At 48.4% G+C, this 21,273-nt stretch overlaps 15 non-coding genes and 1 pseudogene across 15 annotated transcripts; all 16 read right to left on the bottom strand.

Moving 5' to 3' along the window:
* Nucleotides 1-5,086: 5,086 nt before the first annotated feature.
* On the bottom strand, nucleotides 5,087-5,251 carry LOC148996467 (U1 spliceosomal RNA). Its single transcript, XR_016150328.1, has one exon. It is a non-coding gene; the product is annotated as a U1 spliceosomal RNA (small nuclear RNA).
* Nucleotides 5,252-5,580: 329 nt separating this feature from the next.
* LOC148996466 (U2 spliceosomal RNA) lies at nucleotides 5,581-5,771 on the bottom strand. Its single transcript, XR_016148489.1, has one exon. It is a non-coding gene; the product is annotated as a U2 spliceosomal RNA (small nuclear RNA).
* A 1,113-nt stretch (nucleotides 5,772-6,884) lies between these two features.
* On the bottom strand, nucleotides 6,885-7,049 carry LOC148996465 (U1 spliceosomal RNA). The gene has a single exon (XR_016150327.1). It is a non-coding gene; the product is annotated as a U1 spliceosomal RNA (small nuclear RNA).
* A 329-nt stretch (nucleotides 7,050-7,378) lies between these two features.
* Nucleotides 7,379-7,569, bottom strand: LOC148996464 (U2 spliceosomal RNA). The gene has a single exon (XR_016148487.1). It is a non-coding gene; the product is annotated as a U2 spliceosomal RNA (small nuclear RNA).
* Nucleotides 7,570-8,682: 1,113 nt separating this feature from the next.
* On the bottom strand, nucleotides 8,683-8,847 carry LOC148996463 (U1 spliceosomal RNA). The gene has a single exon (XR_016150326.1). It is a non-coding gene; the product is annotated as a U1 spliceosomal RNA (small nuclear RNA).
* A 329-nt stretch (nucleotides 8,848-9,176) lies between these two features.
* On the bottom strand, nucleotides 9,177-9,367 carry LOC148996462 (U2 spliceosomal RNA). Its single transcript, XR_016148485.1, has one exon. It is a non-coding gene; the product is annotated as a U2 spliceosomal RNA (small nuclear RNA).
* A 1,112-nt stretch (nucleotides 9,368-10,479) lies between these two features.
* On the bottom strand, nucleotides 10,480-10,644 carry LOC148996461 (U1 spliceosomal RNA). Its single transcript, XR_016150325.1, has one exon. It is a non-coding gene; the product is annotated as a U1 spliceosomal RNA (small nuclear RNA).
* A 329-nt stretch (nucleotides 10,645-10,973) lies between these two features.
* On the bottom strand, nucleotides 10,974-11,164 carry LOC148996460 (U2 spliceosomal RNA). The gene has a single exon (XR_016148483.1). It is a non-coding gene; the product is annotated as a U2 spliceosomal RNA (small nuclear RNA).
* A 1,109-nt stretch (nucleotides 11,165-12,273) lies between these two features.
* On the bottom strand, nucleotides 12,274-12,438 carry LOC148996459 (U1 spliceosomal RNA). Its single transcript, XR_016150324.1, has one exon. It is a non-coding gene; the product is annotated as a U1 spliceosomal RNA (small nuclear RNA).
* Nucleotides 12,439-12,767: 329 nt separating this feature from the next.
* Nucleotides 12,768-12,958, bottom strand: LOC148996458 (U2 spliceosomal RNA). Its single transcript, XR_016148478.1, has one exon. It is a non-coding gene; the product is annotated as a U2 spliceosomal RNA (small nuclear RNA).
* A 1,113-nt stretch (nucleotides 12,959-14,071) lies between these two features.
* Nucleotides 14,072-14,236, bottom strand: LOC148996457 (U1 spliceosomal RNA). Its single transcript, XR_016150323.1, has one exon. It is a non-coding gene; the product is annotated as a U1 spliceosomal RNA (small nuclear RNA).
* Nucleotides 14,237-14,565: 329 nt separating this feature from the next.
* Nucleotides 14,566-14,756, bottom strand: LOC148996456 (U2 spliceosomal RNA). Its single transcript, XR_016148476.1, has one exon. It is a non-coding gene; the product is annotated as a U2 spliceosomal RNA (small nuclear RNA).
* A 1,111-nt stretch (nucleotides 14,757-15,867) lies between these two features.
* Nucleotides 15,868-16,032, bottom strand: LOC148996455 (U1 spliceosomal RNA). Its single transcript, XR_016150321.1, has one exon. It is a non-coding gene; the product is annotated as a U1 spliceosomal RNA (small nuclear RNA).
* Nucleotides 16,033-16,361: 329 nt separating this feature from the next.
* LOC148996454 (U2 spliceosomal RNA) lies at nucleotides 16,362-16,552 on the bottom strand. Its single transcript, XR_016148474.1, has one exon. It is a non-coding gene; the product is annotated as a U2 spliceosomal RNA (small nuclear RNA).
* Nucleotides 16,553-17,666: 1,114 nt separating this feature from the next.
* Nucleotides 17,667-17,831, bottom strand: LOC148996453 (U1 spliceosomal RNA). The gene has a single exon (XR_016150320.1). It is a non-coding gene; the product is annotated as a U1 spliceosomal RNA (small nuclear RNA).
* Nucleotides 17,832-18,160: 329 nt separating this feature from the next.
* LOC148996452 (U2 spliceosomal RNA) lies at nucleotides 18,161-18,335 on the bottom strand (annotated as a pseudogene).
* Nucleotides 18,336-21,273: the final 2,938 nt, after the last annotated feature.

The raw sequence follows: 21,273 nt of genomic DNA, 5'->3' as shown, positions 1-21,273 counted from the left end.
AAAATTAATTTACTTTTCGCAGGAATTGGAAAGATTAGGGCTAAGTAAATCAAACTAGACAACAGATCTACCTTAACTACTAACCCCTTCCCCGTAATACTAAGCTTTCTGCTCCTCCAAATGTTCAATTTCTTTTTTACCCTCTCAATTTTTTCCTCCCAATTTAGTTTAGCCGAATCTTTATGATAAAATTTAACCCCCAAAATTTTGATTCCCGTAGGACACAACGAAAAACCGTGCCTCACCTCTTTCCTTCCTTTCCATTTTCCACAATACATTAATGATGATTTGGCATAGTTTATGGCCGAGCCAGTAGCTGCACAATACATTTCCAATATTTGCACCACTTTATCCAACCCTCTATCTGTAGACATAAATACAGTTGTATCGTCTGCATACTGAGATACTTTTACCCGTTCACCCAACCCTCCCGGTATGTGCACTCCTTCAATGTATTGCTCGTTCCTTATTCTTTCTGCCAAAGGCTCTATAAACAAGACATACAACAGAGGAGACAATGGACATCCCTGCCTAACACCTCCCCTTTGTTCAATCGGTTCACTCAAAACCCCATTTATCTTCACCCTACTATGTACTTCATTATATAGGACCCTTACCCATGAGATAAACTCTTCCCCAACATTCATTTCCCCTAATACCTTAAATAAGAATTCATGGTTAACCCTGTCGAAGGCTTTCTCCTGATCTAGACTCAGTATGCACAAAGGCAGATCTCTCTCTTCAACCCAGCTAATGATATCTCTTATGAGCAATAAATTAAAAGAACCAGCCCTTCCCTTAACCCCACAAGTTTGATCTGGATTCACTAATACCGACATCACCTCCAGTAACCTATTTGTTAAACACTTACTTAAAATTTTATAATCAGTTGTTAAAACGGTTATTGGTCTCCAATTTTTTATATCTTTTTTTTCACCTTTCTTGTGGATTAGGTGTATTACCCCCGAACTCATAGACTCAGTTAACTTGCCTGTCTTATACACCTCTCTATATACCATCACCAAATCTTTTTTTATGATGTCCCAAAAGCACCCATAAAACTCTTTCGGCAACCCATCCCCCCCTGGAGTTTTATTCCCTTTCATTGAGGTAAGGGCTGCTTTAATTTCCTCTTCCTTGATCTCACCCCCTATTTTTTCTCTATGTTTCTTAAGTAGGACTCTCTTTATACCTCCCAATAACTCCCCTTCCTTCCTCCCATCTACCTCTCTTTTAGAAAACAGTTCCTTATAAAAGCCACAGACATATTTAAACATGTTTTCTTTACCTTTAACTTCTCCTTTTTCTGACATAAACCCATCAATTATTTCCCCTCTCTGTTTCTGTTTTATTGTTTGAAAAAAATATTTAGTTACTTTCTCATCTTTTTCCCTTTCCTCTACCTTTGCTAAAAACGCAAACTCCTTTGCCTTTTTAGTATAGTACATTTTAATTTTCCCCTTTATGTCCGCAATTTCCTCCTCTCTCACCTCTAACCCAACATTTTGATTTGCCATTATTTTTTGCAATCTATTATTGTCCTTCCAAACCTCCCTCCTTTCCTGTCTTCTTTTCTTTTCTGTATATCTTATGCAAAACCCCGCAATTTCTTTTTTCATCACCTCCCACCATTCTAAAAGCGATACATACCCCACTTTAAACTCTTGCCATAATTTGTAAAAATCTTTAAATTCCTTTTTAAATATATCATCCTCCAACAAACTAATATTCATCTTCCAATAGCCCTTACCCATGCTTACCTCATTATTAACTATTGTGACTAACAACATTCCATGATCCGAACACCAACATGGTACAATCCTCAACTCTTTTATTTCTATCCCCTGTGTTATAAAAAAATAATCTAATCTACTTCTATTGCCCCTCGTATTACCCCATGTAAACCCTGGATCATCTTTATAACATTTCCTATATGCATCCTGTAAGAAATGCTCTCCTAATTCCTCTTTTAAGTAAATCCCTGAGAAGTCAATTTCCCCATTTTTTTCCAAACTGTCCAACGTTATATTGAAATCACCCCCCATTATTACACATCTATTGGTATCCCATAAATTTGGTAAGTTTTTGAAAAATTCCAGTCTTTTACTTCTATTACAGGGTGCATATACATTAATAAAGCGATATTTATACTCACCCCATCGTGCATCCAGACATTGTAATCTCCCCGGCACAAGAGATACATAATTCTCTATCATGAATCCATTTTTCTTAAACACTATCCCCAGTCCATCTGAATGTACATTCCCAATACTCCAATATGACACCCCGGAAGTCCATTCTTTAGAAAAAGTTATTGTATCTTCTTCTCCTTTCAGGTGACACTCTTGTAGGAATGCCACCTCGAAGTCCATAGATAACAGAGAACAAAACAGAGCACCCCTCTTTCCAGCATCCCTCAAACCTCTCACATTGAGAGATACAAACTTCAAGTCCATCATTCATAAAGATCATCAGGTAACGTTTTCTTCTTCTTTCCATTTCTTTTCTCCTTGTCTGTGCCTTCTATGAATCCAGTGGTCCCTATAAAAAACTCCACGTCTTCCCTCGATAGGAAACTACCAGACATCGACCCCAGCTCCGAAACCTCCACCTCTTCCTCTGATGTTACCACAGGAGGCACTATCAGGGACCCAGCCATCGACGATCCATCCGCAAACTCAGGTAAGCTCAAAGACTCCTCATCATCCGTCCGCTGATCCAGCACACTAAATGAATTTGATACCTCAATCTTATTTTCTTCCTCGTTTCCTTCCAATTTCCTTTTACTTGTCTTAGAAGCTAACTTCCAGGATCCTTCAGCTCCTTGCTCTTCCTCATCCTCCATTCTGTCACCCCAGGAAATATTAGTTGTGAGATGTAGGGTGTCTGGACTCACTGTACCCTGTAACTCACCCCCCTCCTCTTCCATTTTCTCCGATTCCTCAAAAGCTGGATTTGTTAGCTCGGCTGGGACAGAAGCTAAAACAGGGCATCCTGCTGTGACTCCTCTCACTCCCTCCATTATCTCTGTATCCGTAGGTGAACCCATCTGGTATACTTCTTCATTCTGGCCAGTAAGAGCTCCATGGTATGCCTGTACTTCCTTAATAACAACTTCAATTGGCCTAAGGTCTTCTCCATCTTCTCCTCTTGCTGCACTGGCATACGTTCTTTTCCGTTTTGGACATGTCCTGAAAAGATGATCAGTAGCCCCACACTCCTTGCACACTTTCGGTTTCAGACACTCTGAGGCAGCATGCCCCAATTCTTTACAGTTCAGACATCTTATAACGCATTGGTATTCCAAGTGTCCAAATTCCTGACATCTTCTACAAAATTGAGGCTGACCGGAGTACACTATGTACCCCCTTACACCCGCAATTTTAAAATTGGCCGGAGGATGATGGTAACCCTGGAAACCAGCAGGGTCCTCGTTGAGCAACACTTGATACTGCCTTTGTCCGTTCCATACCCCGAATCTGTCCCTTCTGTACCTTACTGTCGATATTATTTTAACATGGTTTCGAAGAAAAGATTCCACCTCTTCATCTTCCATATTCATGTCAAACATGTTGATTGTCAAAATCCGGAAATTATTTCTCCCCAAGGACTGTATTCTAAACTTATCCAGAGGACGCTGACCTTCATTTTCTCTGAACTTTTCCAAAAGTCTCTGAAACAAAATGCTGTCTTTCATCGTGACATCAAAATACTTATCTTTGCCATTTCTTTGGATTCCGAGAATCTCTGGAGGGTCAATCTTCAACAAATTGATGATAACTTTTTGGATGAATTCTTCCCTTTCCGGCATCTCTTCTTCTCTGGATCCTTCCCAGTAAAGTCTTGACGTGTTCTTTACTCTTCTCTCAAAAATTCCTTCCGCCATCACTTCCCCACTCCTTCACAGACCTTTAGCAACCAAGAACTGCGGTCAAGCCACTTGCACTTGATCTTAGCCAAAAGGCCGAGAAGCGATGACGCAGCGACGCCGAGGCGGGGGAGCCGGCAAAGGCCACGCCCACCTGGGCCGCGGCGAGAGGGTCTAAGGTCGCCGGCAAACAAGCTCAGCTCAGATTGGTTGACACCGAAAATGGATCACAACAGAGTGCACAGCACGACACTCTGGAGTGCAACCTGGGATTTTGGATCATCAACATTCCGCCTTAAAAGTGAGCGGGCGGACCAAAGCGTCCGTGGTAGAGACTTGAAACTCTGAGGGATGGTAGGACCGGCCCGGTACTACAACCTCACCAAGGCTCGCCCCGATCGGCCCCAAGGTGGCGCTGCAGCGATCAAAAGTACGAAATGGCTCGTAACTCCTCGACCGTCGGTCGCAGACCCAAGTGTCTTACATCACCGGAATCCTTGGCTCGAGCCGAACAAGATGCATGCCTCGGATTGGGTGGTCGCGCTGGCGAGATTTTCGGGTATTTTGGATTTTCTGAAAAACCTACTTTTGCACACTAGTCCTAGGTTTTTTGCCCGATCTGACCCAAACCGGTGCAGAAAGATTCTCTGGAGTCCGACTGCCAACAGGGATCGGGAAACAGTTGGAATTTCCATCCACGTTGGCGACGGTACGCCAAAACGTTGGGGGTGGGCGAGGCGGGCTTTACTTAAACGGCTATAACTCTCCAACGGAATGAGACAATTGCACCCAACTCGGTACACCTGTGTACGGGCTCAGCCCGTGGTCACGTGAAGAGGAATGCGGCGACTGGCCACTTGGTGGCGCTGTAAACAGAAAAAAACACAACATGGGTGGCTGTATATCACGTGACGTTTCACACGCGCACAATGTTTTCATACCACATGATAGAACTCCTCATTCCGAACAACTTTGCCTCCAGGACAACTGCTGTGAACTAAGTCGTCCGTCAAATATTGGAGACTATTTGAAGAATTGAGGAGAAAAAAGAAAACCCTCCTCACACAGACCGGTCCTAGACTGTTTCGTATCTCTCGAGCAACCGCCGCAGTTCAACTCTCTGGACTGCCTCTGGATATTGAAGAAGTGGAGAAAAAAAAAAAAAAAAAAGAACCTCAAGTGGAGCTTTAACAATCTGCCCTTTTAACCAGTGTTGTCCAGGGGAGAGCGCGAACGCAGTCCCCCACTACCATAAATTATGCAGTCGAGATTCCCACATTTGGGGAATTCGCAGGGGTCAGCACAACCCAGAGTGCAATGGCCGAGCCTCGCCCTGGGTGAACCACCTTCCTGATCATGGTGTCTCCCCTGCCAGGTAAGTATGAATTCCCAGGCCTTCAGTCAGAAGCACCCTGTCCCTCTCCCCAATCCTCACCAGCGGTTTGCCAGTCAAAAAAGGGGCTTTTTTTTTTTTTGCACGCTCCGCATCCGGCTCCATGAGCCATAAATGTACATAATGCGCCGTCCCCGAATAGTGGATGGATCAGATGTTAAACTGACAGAGGAACAGGGGTTCATTTTTGTCTTGTTTTTACACCACAATTCTACCCAGGCTAGTATAGCACATGATCACCTACAACACCCACTCACACTAGCTCCATTATCACCTTCTGCCACACAAGACCACTACAACTCTTTCATTGAACACTTTAGGAGGGTGCACCGTTCCCAGAAGTACTGCAATACCGGGTCGATGCGTGGAGTGGACGGAGCAAGCCCCTATTCCATCTCCCAGGACCAAAAATCAATTTAATATGTGGTGCCCGGGTAGGGCACGTATCAGATATTAAACTGATAAGAACAGATACTACACTTGATCTTAGCCAAAAGGCCGAGAAGCGATGACGCAGCGACGCCGAGGCGGGGGAGCCGGCAAAGGCCACGCCCACCTGGGCCGCGGCGAGAGGGTCTAAGGTCGCCGGCAAACAAGCTCAGCTCAGATTGGTTGACACCGAAAATGGATCACAACAGAGTGCACAGCACGACACTCTGGAGTGCAACCTGGGATTTTGGATCATCAACATTCCGCCTTAAAAGTGAGCGGGCGGACCAAAGCGTCCGTGGTAGAGACTTGAAACTCTGAGGGATGGTAGGACCGGCCCGGTACTACAACCTCACCAAGGCTCGCCCCGATCGGCCCCAAGGTGGCGCTGCAGCGATCAAAAGTACGAAATGGCTCGTAACTCCTCGACCGTCGGTCGCAGACCCAAGTGTCTTACATCACCGGAATCCTTGGCTCGAGCCGAACAAGATGCATGCCTCGGATTGGGTGGTCGCGCTGGCGAGATTTTCGGATATTTTGGATTTTCTGAAAAACCTACTTTTGCACACTAGTCCTAGGTTTTTTGCCCGATCTGACCCAAACCGGTGCAGAAAGATTCTCTGGAGTCCGACTGCCAACAGGGATCGGGAAACAGTTGGAATTTCCATCCACGTTGGCGACGGTACGCCAAAACGTTGGGGGTGGGCGAGGCGGGCTTTACTTAAACGGCTATAACTCTCCAACGGAATGAGACAATTGCACCCAACTCGGTACACCTGTGTACGGGCTCAGCCCGTGGTCACGTGAAGAGGAATGCGGCGACTGGCCACTTGGTGGCGCTGTAAACAGAAAAAAACACAACATGGGTGGCTGTATATCACGTGACGTTTCACACGCGCACAATGTTTTCATACCACATGATAGAACTCCTCATTCCGAACAACTTTGCCTCCAGGACAACTGCTGTGAACTAAGTCGTCCGTCAAATATTGGAGACTATTTGAAGAATTGAGGAGAAAAAAGAAAACCCTCCTCACACAGACCGGTCCTAGACTGTTTCGTATCTCTCGAGCAACCGCCGCAGTTCAACTCTCTGGACTGCCTCTGGATATTGAAGAAGTGGAGAAAAAAAAAAAAAAAAAAAAAGAACCTCAAGTGGAGCTTTAACAATCTGCCCTTTTAACCAGTGTTGTCCAGGGGAGAGCGCGAACGCAGTCCCCCACTACCATAAATTATGCAGTCGAGATTCCCACATTTGGGGAATTCGCAGGGGTCAGCACAACCCAGAGTGCAATGGCCGAGCCTCGCCCTGGGTGAACCACCTTCCTGATCATGGTGTCTCCCCTGCCAGGTAAGTATGAATTCCCAGGCCTTCAGTCAGAAGCACCCTGTCCCTCTCCCCAATCCTCACCAGCGGTTTGCCAGTCAAAAAAGGGGCTTTTTTTTTTTTTGCACGCTCCGCATCCGGCTCCATGAGCCATAAATGTACATAATGCGCCGTCCCCGAATAGTGGATGGATCAGATGTTAAACTGACAGAGGAACAGGGGTTCATTTTTGTCTTGTTTTTACACCACAATTCTACCCAGGCTAGTATAGCACATGATCACCTACAACACCCACTCACACTAGCTCCATTATCACCTTCTGCCACACAAGACCACTACAACTCTTTCATTGAACACTTTAGGAGGGTGCACCGTTCCCAGAAGTACTGCAATACCGGGTCGATGCGTGGAGTGGACGGAGCAAGCCCCTATTCCATCTCCCAGGACCAAAAATCAATTTAATATGTGGTGCCCGGGTAGGGCACGTATCAGATATTAAACTGATAAGAACAGATACTACACTTGATCTTAGCCAAAAGGCCGAGAAGCGATGACGCAGCGACGCCGAGGCGGGGGAGCCGGCAAAGGCCACGCCCACCTGGGCCGCGGCGAGAGGGTCTAAGGTCGCCGGCAAACAAGCTCAGCTCAGATTGGTTGACACCGAAAATGGATCACAACAGAGTGCACAGCACGACACTCTGGAGTGCAACCTGGGATTTTGGATCATCAACATTCCGCCTTAAAAGTGAGCGGGCGGACCAAAGCGTCCGTGGTAGAGACTTGAAACTCTGAGGGATGGTAGGACCGGCCCGGTACTACAACCTCACCAAGGCTCGCCCCGATCGGCCCCAAGGTGGCGCTGCAGCGATCAAAAGTACGAAATGGCTCGTAACTCCTCGACCGTCGGTCGCAGACCCAAGTGTCTTACATCACCGGAATCCTTGGCTCGAGCCGAACAAGATGCATGCCTCGGATTGGGTGGTCGCGCTGGCGAGATTTTCGGATATTTTGGATTTTCTGAAAAACCTACTTTTGCACACTAGTCCTAGGTTTTTTGCCCGATCTGACCCAAACCGGTGCAGAAAGATTCTCTGGAGTCCGACTGCCAACAGGGATCGGGAAACAGTTGGAATTTCCATCCACGTTGGCGACGGTACGCCAAAACGTTGGGGGTGGGCGAGGCGGGCTTTACTTAAACGGCTATAACTCTCCAACGGAATGAGACAATTGCACCCAACTCGGTACACCTGTGTACGGGCTCAGCCCGTGGTCACGTGAAGAGGAATGCGGCGACTGGCCACTTGGTGGCGCTGTAAACAGAAAAAAACACAACATGGGTGGCTGTATATCACGTGACGTTTCACACGCGCACAATGTTTTCATACCACATGATAGAACTCCTCATTCCGAACAACTTTGCCTCCAGGACAACTGCTGTGAACTAAGTCGTCCGTCAAATATTGGAGACTATTTGAAGAATTGAGGAGAAAAAAGAAAACCCTCCTCACACAGACCGGTCCTAGACTGTTTCGTATCTCTCGAGCAACCGCCGCAGTTCAACTCTCTGGACTGCCTCTGGATATTGAAGAAGTGGAGAAAAAAAAAAAAAAAAAAAAAGAACCTCAAGTGGAGCTTTAACAATCTGCCCTTTTAACCAGTGTTGTCCAGGGGAGAGCGCGAACGCAGTCCCCCACTACCATAAATTATGCAGTCGAGATTCCCACATTTGGGGAATTCGCAGGGGTCAGCACAACCCAGAGTGCAATGGCCGAGCCTCGCCCTGGGTGAACCACCTTCCTGATCATGGTGTCTCCCCTGCCAGGTAAGTATGAATTCCCAGGCCTTCAGTCAGAAGCACCCTGTCCCTCTCCCCAATCCTCACCAGCGGTTTGCCAGTCAAAAAAGGGGCTTTTTTTTTTTTTGCACGCTCCGCATCCGGCTCCATGAGCCATAAATGTACATAATGCGCCGTCCCCGAATAGTGGATGGATCAGATGTTAAACTGACAGAGGAACAGGGGTTCATTTTTGTCTTGTTTTTACACCACAATTCTACCCAGGCTAGTATAGCACATGATCACCTACAACACCCACTCACACTAGCTCCATTATCACCTTCTGCCACACAAGACCACTACAACTCTTTCATTGAACACTTTAGGAGGGTGCACCGTTCCCAGAAGTACTGCAATACCGGGTCGATGCGTGGAGTGGACGGAGCAAGCCCCTATTCCATCTCCCAGGACCAAAAATCAATTTAATATGTGGTGCCCGGGTAGGGCACGTATCAGATATTAAACTGATAAGAACAGATACTACACTTGATCTTAGCCAAAAGGCCGAGAAGCGATGACGCAGCGACGCCGAGGCGGGGGAGCCGGCAAAGGCCACGCCCACCTGGGCCGCGGCGAGAGGGTCTAAGGTCGCCGGCAAACAAGCTCAGCTCAGATTGGTTGACACCGAAAATGGATCACAACAGAGTGCACAGCACGACACTCTGGAGTGCAACCTGGGATTTTGGATCATCAACATTCCGCCTTAAAAGTGAGCGGGCGGACCAAAGCGTCCGTGGTAGAGACTTGAAACTCTGAGGGATGGTAGGACCGGCCCGGTACTACAACCTCACCAAGGCTCGCCCCGATCGGCCCCAAGGTGGCGCTGCAGCGATCAAAAGTACGAAATGGCTCGTAACTCCTCGACCGTCGGTCGCAGACCCAAGTGTCTTACATCACCGGAATCCTTGGCTCGAGCCGAACAAGATGCATGCCTCGGATTGGGTGGTCGCGCTGGCGAGATTTTCGGGTATTTTGGATTTTCTGAAAAACCTACTTTTGCACACTAGTCCTAGGTTTTTTGCCCGATCTGACCCAAACCGGTGCAGAAAGATTCTCTGGAGTCCGACTGCCAACAGGGATCGGGAAACAGTTGGAATTTCCATCCACGTTGGCGACGGTACGCCAAAACGTTGGGGGTGGGCGAGGCGGGCTTTACTTAAACGGCTATAACTCTCCAACGGAATGAGACAATTGCACCCAACTCGGTACACCTGTGTACGGGCTCAGCCCGTGGTCACGTGAAGAGGAATGCGGCGACTGGCCACTTGGTGGCGCTGTAAACAGAAAAAAACACAACATGGGTGGCTGTATATCACGTGACGTTTCACACGCGCACAATGTTTTCATACCACATGATAGAACTCCTCATTCCGAACAACTTTGCCTCCAGGACAACTGCTGTGAACTAAGTCGTCCGTCAAATATTGGAGACTATTTGAAGAATTGAGGAGAAAAAAGAAAACCCTCCTCACACAGACCGGTCCTAGACTGTTTCGTATCTCTCGAGCAACCGCCGCAGTTCAACTCTCTGGACTGCCTCTGGATATTGAAGAAGTGGAGAAAAAAAAAAAAAAAAAAAAGAACCTCAAGTGGAGCTTTAACAATCTGCCCTTTTAACCAGTGTTGTCCAGGGGAGAGCGCGAACGCAGTCCCCCACTACCATAAATTATGCAGTCGAGATTCCCACATTTGGGGAATTCGCAGGGGTCAGCACAACCCAGAGTGCAATGGCCGAGCCTCGCCCTGGGTGAACCACCTTCCTGATCATGGTGTCTCCCCTGCCAGGTAAGTATGAATTCCCAGGCCTTCAGTCAGAAGCACCCTGTCCCTCTCCCCAATCCTCACCAGCGGTTTGCCAGTCAAAAAAGGGGCTTTTTTTTTTTTTGCACGCTCCGCATCCGGCTCCATGAGCCATAAATGTACATAATGCGCCGTCCCCGAATAGTGGATGGATCAGATGTTAAACTGACAGAGGAACAGGGGTTCATTTTTGTCTTGTTTTTACACCACAATTCTACCCAGGCTAGTATAGCACATGATCACCTACAACACCCACTCACACTAGCTCCATTATCACCTTCTGCCACACAAGACCACTACAACTCTTTCATTGAACACTTTAGGAGGGTGCACCGTTCCCAGAAGTACTGCAATACCGGGTCGATGCGTGGAGTGGACGGAGCAAGCCCCTATTCCATCTCCCAGGACCAAAAATCAATTTAATATGTGGTGCCCGGGTAGGGCACGTATCAGATATTAAACTGATAAGAACAGATACTACACTTGATCTTAGCCAAAAGGCCGAGAAGCGATGACGCAGCGACGCCGAGGCGGGGGAGCCGGCAAAGGCCACGCCCACCTGGGCCGCGGCGAGAGGGTCTAAGGTCGCCGGCAAACAAGCTCAGCTCAGATTGGTTGACACCGAAAATGGATCACAACAGAGTGCACAGCACGACACTCTGGAGTGCAACCTGGGATTTTGGATCATCAACATTCCGCCTTAAAAGTGAGCGGGCGGACCAAAGCGTCCGTGGTAGAGACTTGAAACTCTGAGGGATGGTAGGACCGGCCCGGTACTACAACCTCACCAAGGCTCGCCCCGATCGGCCCCAAGGTGGCGCTGCAGCGATCAAAAGTACGAAATGGCTCGTAACTCCTCGACCGTCGGTCGCAGACCCAAGTGTCTTACATCACCGGAATCCTTGGCTCGAGCCGAACAAGATGCATGCCTCGGATTGGGTGGTCGCGCTGGCGAGATTTTCGGGTATTTTGGATTTTCTGAAAAACCTACTTTTGCACACTAGTCCTAGGTTTTTTGCCCGATCTGACCCAAACCGGTGCAGAAAGATTCTCTGGAGTCCGACTGCCAACAGGGATCGGGAAACAGTTGGAATTTCCATCCACGTTGGCGACGGTACGCCAAAACGTTGGGGGTGGGCGAGGCGGGCTTTACTTAAACGGCTATAACTCTCCAACGGAATGAGACAATTGCACCCAACTCGGTACACCTGTGTACGGGCTCAGCCCGTGGTCACGTGAAGAGGAATGCGGCGACTGGCCACTTGGTGGCGCTGTAAACAGAAAAAAACACAACATGGGTGGCTGTATATCACGTGACGTTTCACACGCGCACAATGTTTTCATACCACATGATAGAACTCCTCATTCCGAACAACTTTGCCTCCAGGACAACTGCTGTGAACTAAGTCGTCCGTCAAATATTGGAGACTATTTGAAGAATTGAGGAGAAAAAAGAAAACCCTCCTCACACAGACCGGTCCTAGACTGTTTCGTATCTCTCGAGCAACCGCCGCAGTTCAACTCTCTGGACTGCCTCTGGATATTGAAGAAGTGGAGAAAAAAAAAAAAAAAAAGAACCTCAAGTGGAGCTTTAACAATCTGCCCTTTTAACCAGTGTTGTCCAGGGGAGAGCGCGAACGCAGTCCCCCACTACCATAAATTATGCAGTCGAGATTCCCACATTTGGGGAATTCGCAGGGGTCAGCACAACCCAGAGTGCAATGGCCGAGCCTCGCCCTGGGTGAACCACCTTCCTGATCATGGTGTCTCCCCTGCCAGGTAAGTATGAATTCCCAGGCCTTCAGTCAGAAGCACCCTGTCCCTCTCCCCAATCCTCACCAGCGGTTTGCCAGTCAAAAAAGGGGCTTTTTTTTTTTTTGCACGCTCCGCATCCGGCTCCATGAGCCATAAATGTACATAATGCGCCGTCCCCGAATAGTGGATGGATCAGATGTTAAACTGACAGAGGAACAGGGGTTCATTTTTGTCTTGTTTTTACACCACAATTCTACCCAGGCTAGTATAGCACATGATCACCTACAACACCCACTCACACTAGCTCCATTATCACCTTCTGCCACACAAGACCACTACAACTCTTTCATTGAACACTTTAGGAGGGTGCACCGTTCCCAGAAGTACTGCAATACCGGGTCGATGCGTGGAGTGGACGGAGCAAGCCCCTATTCCATCTCCCAGGACCAAAAATCAATTTAATATGTGGTGCCCGGGTAGGGCACGTATCAGATATTAAACTGATAAGAACAGATACTACACTTGATCTTAGCCAAAAGGCCGAGAAGCGATGACGCAGCGACGCCGAGGCGGGGGAGCCGGCAAAGGCCACGCCCACCTGGGCCGCGGCGAGAGGGTCTAAGGTCGCCGGCAAACAAGCTCAGCTCAGATTGGTTGACACCGAAAATGGATCACAACAGAGTGCACAGCACGACACTCTGGAGTGCAACCTGGGATTTTGGATCATCAACATTCCGCCTTAAAAGTGAGCGGGCGGACCAAAGCGTCCGTGGTAGAGACTTGAAACTCTGAGGGATGGTAGGACCGGCCCGGTACTACAACCTCACCAAGGCTCGCCCCGATCGGCCCCAAGGTGGCGCTGCAGCGATCAAAAGTACGAAATGGCTCGTAACTCCTCGACCGTCGGTCGCAGACCCAAGTGTCTTACATCACCGGAATCCTTGGCTCGAGCCGAACAAGATGCATGCCTCGGATTGGGTGGTCGCGCTGGCGAGATTTTCGGGTATTTTGGATTTTCTGAAAAACCTACTTTTGCACACTAGTCCTAGGTTTTTTGCCCGATCTGACCCAAACCGGTGCAGAAAGATTCTCTGGAGTCCGACTGCCAACAGGGATCGGGAAACAGTTGGAATTTCCATCCACGTTGGCGACGGTACGCCAAAACGTTGGGGGTGGGCGAGGCGGGCTTTACTTAAACGGCTATAACTCTCCAACGGAATGAGACAATTGCACCCAACTCGGTACACCTGTGTACGGGCTCAGCCCGTGGTCACGTGAAGAGGAATGCGGCGACTGGCCACTTGGTGGCGCTGTAAACAGAAAAAAACACAACATGGGTGGCTGTATATCACGTGACGTTTCACACGCGCACAATGTTTTCATACCACATGATAGAACTCCTCATTCCGAACAACTTTGCCTCCAGGACAACTGCTGTGAACTAAGTCGTCCGTCAAATATTGGAGACTATTTGAAGAATTGAGGAGAAAAAAGAAAACCCTCCTCACACAGACCGGTCCTAGACTGTTTCGTATCTCTCGAGCAACCGCCGCAGTTCAACTCTCTGGACTGCCTCTGGATATTGAAGAAGTGGAGAAAAAAAAAAAAAAAAAAAAAGAACCTCAAGTGGAGCTTTAACAATCTGCCCTTTTAACCAGTGTTGTCCAGGGGAGAGCGCGAACGCAGTCCCCCACTACCATAAATTATGCAGTCGAGATTCCCACATTTGGGGAATTCGCAGGGGTCAGCACAACCCAGAGTGCAATGGCCGAGCCTCGCCCTGGGTGAACCACCTTCCTGATCATGGTGTCTCCCCTGCCAGGTAAGTATGAATTCCCAGGCCTTCAGTCAGAAGCACCCTGTCCCTCTCCCCAATCCTCACCAGCGGTTTGCCAGTCAAAAAAGGGGCTTTTTTTTTTTTTGCACGCTCCGCATCCGGCTCCATGAGCCATAAATGTACATAATGCGCCGTCCCCGAATAGTGGATGGATCAGATGTTAAACTGACAGAGGAACAGGGGTTCATTTTTGTCTTGTTTTTACACCACAATTCTACCCAGGCTAGTATAGCACATGATCACCTACAACACCCACTCACACTAGCTCCATTATCACCTTCTGCCACACAAGACCACTACAACTCTTTCATTGAACACTTTAGGAGGGTGCACCGTTCCCAGAAGTACTGCAATACCGGGTCGATGCGTGGAGTGGACGGAGCAAGCCCCTATTCCATCTCCCAGGACCAAAAATCAATTTAATATGTGGTGCCCGGGTAGGGCACGTATCAGATATTAAACTGATAAGAACAGATACTACACTTGATCTTAGCCAAAAGGCCGAGAAGCGATGACGCAGCGACGCCGAGGCGGGGGAGCCGGCAAAGGCCACGCCCACCTGGGCCGCGGCGAGAGGGTCTAAGGTCGCCGGCAAACAAGCTCAGCTCAGATTGGTTGACACCGAAAATGGATCACAACAGAGTGCACAGCACGACACTCTGGAGTGCAACCTGGGATTTTGGATCATCAACATTCCGCCTTAAAAGTGAGCGGGCGGACCAAAGCGTCCGTGGTAGAGACTTGAAACTCTGAGGGATGGTAGGACCGGCCCGGTACTACAACCTCACCAAGGCTCGCCCCGATCGGCCCCAAGGTGGCGCTGCAGCGATCAAAAGTACGAAATGGCTCGTAACTCCTCGACCGTCGGTCGCAGACCCAAGTGTCTTACATCACCGGAATCCTTGGCTCGAGCCGAACAAGATGCATGCCTCGGATTGGGTGGTCGCGCTGGCGAGATTTTCGGGTATTTTGGATTTTCTGAAAAACCTACTTTTGCACACTAGTCCTAGGTTTTTTGCCCGATCTGACCCAAACCGGTGCAGAAAGATTCTCTGGAGTCCGACTGCCAACAGGGATCGGGAAACAGTTGGAATTTCCATCCACGTTGGCGACGGTACGCCAAAACGTTGGGGGTGGGCGAGGCGGGCTTTACTTAAACGGCTATAACTCTCCAACGGAATGAGACAATTGCACCCAACTCGGTACACCTGTGTACGGGCTCAGCCCGTGGTCACGTGAAGAGGAATGCGGCGACTGGCCACTTGGTGGCGCTGTAAACAGAAAAAAACACAACATGGGTGGCTGTATATCACGTGACGTTTCACACGCGCACAATGTTTTCATACCACATGATAGAACTCCTCATTCCGAACAACTTTGCCTCCAGGACAACTGCTGTGAACTAAGTCGTCCGTCAAATATTGGAGACTATTTGAAGAATTGAGGAGAAAAAAGAAAACCCTCCTCACACAGACCGGTCCTAGACTGTTTCGTATCTCTCGAGCAACCGCCGCAGTTCAACTCTCTGGACTGCCTCTGGATATTGAAGAAGTGGAGAAAAAAAAAAAAAAAAAAAGAACCTCAAGTGGAGCTTTAACAATCTGCCCTTTTAACCAGTGTTGTCCAGGGGAGAGCGCGAACGCAGTCCCCCACTACCATAAATTATGCAGTCGAGATTCCCACATTTGGGGAATTCGCAGGGGTCAGCACAACCCAGAGTGCAATGGCCGAGCCTCGCCCTGGGTGAACCACCTTCCTGATCATGGTGTCTCCCCTGCCAGGTAAGTATGAATTCCCAGGCCTTCAGTCAGAAGCACCCTGTCCCTCTCCCCAATCCTCACCAGCGGTTTGCCAGTCAAAAAAGGGGCTTTTTTTTTTTTTGCACGCTCCGCATCCGGCTCCATGAGCCATAAATGTACATAATGCGCCGTCCCCGAATAGTGGATGGATCAGATGTTAAACTGACAGAGGAACAGGGGTTCATTTTTGTCTTGTTTTTACACCACAATTCTACCCAGGCTAGTATAGCACATGATCACCTACAACACCCACTCACACTAGCTCCATTATCACCTTCTGCCACACAAGACCACTACAACTCTTTCATTGAACACTTTAGGAGGGTGCACCGTTCCCAGAAGTACTGCAATACCGGGTCGATGCGTGGAGTGGACGGAGCAAGCCCCTATTCCATCTCCCAGGACCAAAAATCAATTTAATATGTGGTGCCCGGGTAGGGCACGTATCAGATATTAAACTGATAAGAACAGATACTACACTTGATCTTAGCCAAAAGGCCGAGAAGCGATGACGCAGCGACGCCGAGGCGGGGGAGCCGGCAAAGGCCACGCCCACCTGGGCCGCGGCGAGAGGGTCTAAGGTCGCCGGCAAACAAGCTCAGCTCAGATTGGTTGACACCGAAAATGGATCACAACAGAGTGCACAGCACGACACTCTGGAGTGCAACCTGGGATTTTGGATCATCAACATTCCGCCTTAAAAGTGAGCGGGCGGACCAAAGCGTCCGTGGTAGAGACTTGAAACTCTGAGGGATGGTAGGACCGGCCCGGTACTACAACCTCACCAAGGCTCGCCCCGATCGGCCCCAAGGTGGCGCTGCAGCGATCAAAAGTACGAAATGGCTCGTAACTCCTCGACCGTCGGTCGCAGACCCAAGTGTCTTACATCACCGGAATCCTTGGCTCGAGCCGAACAAGATGCATGCCTCGGATTGGGTGGTCGCGCTGGCGAGATTTTCGGGTATTTTGGATTTTCTGAAAAACCTACTTTTGCACACTAGTCCTAGGTTTTTTGCCCGATCTGACCCAAACCGGTGCAGAAAGATTCTCTGGAGTCCGACTGCCAACAGGGATCGGGAAACAGTTGGAATTTCCATCCACGTTGGCGACGGTACGCCAAAACGTTGGGGGTGGGCGAGGCGGGCTTTACTTAAACGGCTATAACTCTCCAACGGAATGAGACAATTGCACCCAACTCGGTACACCTGTGTACGGGCTCAGCCCGTGGTCACGTGAAGAGGAATGCGGCGACTGGCCACTTGGTGGCGCTGTAAACAGAAAAAAACACAACATGGGTGGCTGTATATCACGTGACGTTTCACACGCGCACAATGTTTTCATACCACATGATAGAACTCCTCATTCCGAACAACTTTGCCTCCAGGACAACTGCTGTGAACTAAGTCGTCCGTCAAATATTGGAGACTATTTGAAGAATTGAGGAGAAAAAAGAAAACCCTCCTCACACAGACCGGTCCTAGACTGTTTCGTATCTCTCGAGCAACCGCCGCAGTTCAACTCTCTGGACTGCCTCTGGATATTGAAGAAGTGGAGAAAAAAAAAAAAAAAAAAAAAAGAACCTCAAGTGGAGCTTTAACAATCTGCCCTTTTAACCAGTGTTGTCCAGGGGAGAGCGCGAACGCAGTCCCCCACTACCATAAATTATGCAGTCGAGATTCCCACATTTGGGGAATTCGCAGGGGTCAGCACAACCCAGAGTGCAATGGCCGAGCCTCGCCCTGGGTGAACCACCTTCCTGATCATGGTGTCTCCCCTGCCAGGTAAGTATGAATTCCCAGGCCTTCAGTCAGAAGCACCCTGTCCCTCTCCCCAATCCTCACCAGCGGTTTGCCAGTCAAAAAAGGGGCTTTTTTTTTTTTTGCACGCTCCGCATCCGGCTCCATGAGCCATAAATGTACATAATGCGCCGTCCCCGAATAGTGGATGGATCAGATGTTAAACTGACAGAGGAACAGGGGTTCATTTTTGTCTTGTTTTTACACCACAATTCTACCCAGGCTAGTATAGCACATGATCACCTACAACACCCACTCACACTAGCTCCATTATCACCTTCTGCCACACAAGACCACTACAACTCTTTCATTGAACACTTTAGGAGGGTGCACCGTTCCCAGAAGTACTGCAATACCGGGTCGATGCGTGGAGTGGACGGAGCAAGCCCCTATTCCATCTCCCAGGACCAAAAATCAATTTAATATGTGGTGCCCGGGTAGGGCACGTATCAGATATTAAACTGATAAGAACAGATTTTTTCTTTCGAAAAAGTTTTATTGTCACAGTGTCATTCCATTCTTTCAGTATCCATTTTTTTCTTTATAAATCACATTTTGCATATATTTTAAAACAACAAAAAGGACATAATTTACAGTAAAAAAAACAGTTATGTGGGTGTGTTGTGCAAAAGTCCATGTGTGTTGTGTGTTGTTTTAAAGGAAAGGTAAAATGGATTAAAATAAAACAGGAATGCAAATGTAAAACAATAAAACAATAAAACAATAAAATATGCCAAATAAAACATCTCTTGTACAGGATCGAGGGTGAGTCCCTATCAAGAGTGTCCATTCACTCCAGGTCTCCAGAACAGGCCCCGGACTCCTCGCTTCCAGCGCCCAGCGGAGATCCCCTCTCCTCCGGCCCGCTGGCCCGCTGTTCCCGTAGCCGGTGTGGTGAGGGTGCATCTACGGGCGGCCAGGGTCGGGGGTGGCCGGGACCTCTTTGGTGTGACCCCAGCCCCCCCATCCGAATAACGACGTCCTGCGCCTCCTGCAGCGCAGATCTAACTAATTGCTCGCACGCGTGGAGGGGCACCGTAACGCGTTTCCCCACCAGCAGGTTTCTGGTGGCCCAGATGGCATCCTTGATATGGTTGAGGGTGAGCCAGAGCGAGGTAAATTGCTGTGATGTTAGCTCCTTCAAGCCCTGACCCACCCCCAGGATGGCGAGCCTGTATCCCACCTGGGCCCGACCCGCCGGCAGGCACGGGAAAACCAGGGGGCTGGTCTTGGCCCACAGGTCCCGCGCAGCACCGCACTCCCAGAGCAGATGGTAGACGGTCTCCGGGGAACCACATCCGGACCGTGGGCAGGTGGGTTTTTTGGCCATGCCTCTGGAGTGCATAACCGCCCTGACCGGGAGGATCTCATGGGCCACCATCCACGACAAGTCCTTAAGCCTGTTCTGGAGAGCTGGGTGGGCTGCGTTCCTCCAAACGTCTTTGGCCTCACCTAGTGTGAGGCCTGGAACTGGACTCACCGATTCTCGATCCTGCACAAGAGAGACAAGAGACTTGTGGTTAGTTAAAACAGTGGCATCATTCGTTTCTAAAAGGTATTTCTTTAAAAAATTCTTAATAAAAAGATGTTCTTTTGACAGATTAAAAGACACTGGACATTTAAGATCAACGGGTAAAATTTTCAAAGATCTTAAGTATGACCCCATCCAGAATCGGGTCATGGCTGCTGTCTTGTGTTCTCTGGATGGGGTCAGGGCGTATTTAATGTGGAGGGCAGTGAAGCGGCTGCCTAAAAACAGGTGGGGGTCTGGGAGCCCTTTTCCGCCATTCTCCTTCCTTTTCTTCACTATTTCTCTTTTGAGTCGCTCCCACTTGGACCCCCACAGGAAATAAAACACTGCCCTCTCCAGGTAGATCAGGAAGCTTTGTGGGGGACTAAAAACAGAACAGACAAGTAAAATCAGTGGTAAAATCACAGCTTTAAAAATTAAAATCTTGCCTTCAATCGTCAGGTTTCTTAGTCCCCAAAAGCCCAGTCTTTGCCTAACTTTCCCTAACATGTCAGTCCAGTTACCCTGTCCTCCACCCTCCCTGTCAAATTTAACACCTAGAATTTTCAAATTATTATCTTTAAAAACCAAATCTAGTCCACCTTTGTCAATGTTCCCCCACGGCCCGAAGAGCTGGGCCTCAGACTTGCTCCTATTGAGCTTGGCGCCTGAGGCCCGACCGTACCAGTCAGTCAAGTCCATTGCTCTTCGTACCGATAAAACGTCCGTTGCTAAAAGGGTCACGTCGTCCATGTATAAAACGCAGGTTGCCGTCAGTCCACTAGTCCCTGGAATGCCTAGTCCTTTAATCCATTTGTCCCTTCTCAAGATTTGTGCCAGTGGCTCTATACAAGCCACATACAGAAGGGGAGATAAGGGACACCCCTGACGGACGCCGCTGTAGATATTAACAGCTTTGGATAAATGTCCATTAACTACAATTCTGCTGACCAGGCTGTTGTACAGCAGTCCCACCCAGGCTATGAACCGCCCTGGAAACCCCATTTTACCCAGTACCTTAAAAAGGAACTGGTGCAAGATACGGTCGAATGCTTTTTCAAAGTCTAAATTTAGGACTACTAGCCGAAGGTTTCTGTCTCTCGCATAACAGATGGCGTCTCTGATCAGCACCAGGCTGTCCGTGATCTTCCTTCCTGGCACAGCGCATGCTTGATCCGGGTGGATTACGTCCTCCAAAACTGTCGACATGCGTGTGGCTAAAATTTTGCTAAAAAGTTTACAGTCGACATTTAAAAGAGTGATGGGTCGCCAGTTCCGTAAGTCAGTCTTGTCCCCTTTCTTATGTAAGAGTGAAACTATCCCTATTCTAAAGCTGTCAGGAAGTCTTTCAAGAGTCTCAAATTCTTTAAAAACAGTCAGTAAGTCGAAAGCTAAAATATCCCAAAAAGTCAAATAAAACTCCAGAGGAAGTCCATCGGTGCCGGGGGACTTTCCTCGTTTAAAACTTTTGAGTGCTTTGTGAATTTCTAAAATGTTGAAATCTTGAGATAAAATTGTACCTTCGCCATCGACTTTCTTTTCTAAAAACTCTAAAACCTCCTGTAACGTGTCATTGTGGACTTCTTTGGTGCTGTATAGGTTTTCATAAAATACTTCAGTTTCCTTTAAAATTTCTTTTGTGGTATAAACCTCCCTCCCTCCACTTTTTAAAGCTGTGATTGCCCCACCCCGTGAAATAATTTTTTTAAAGAAATACCTCGTGCACCTTTCACCTTCCTCAATCTCCTTCTCCCTGCTCCTTAAAATGACACCTTTGCTTTGAATTTCGGATAAAACTGACATTTCTTGCTTTATTTCTTTGATTTCTTCACTAAAATCGATCCCATCGTTTAAAAGGTTAAAATATCTCTGTAGTCGTTTTTGCAGCCCCATTTTGCGTCGATTTAATCTATTCTTTTTGATTT

Source organism: Pimephales promelas, chromosome 2 (genome assembly GCF_988280905.1).
Source record: "Pimephales promelas chromosome 2, fPimPro1.hap1.1, whole genome shotgun sequence".
In the NCBI taxonomy this organism is placed as follows: Eukaryota; Metazoa; Chordata; class Actinopteri; order Cypriniformes; family Leuciscidae; genus Pimephales; species Pimephales promelas.
The sequence above is the reverse complement of the archived record's forward strand: the minus strand, read 5'-3'. Positions and strand labels throughout refer to the sequence as shown.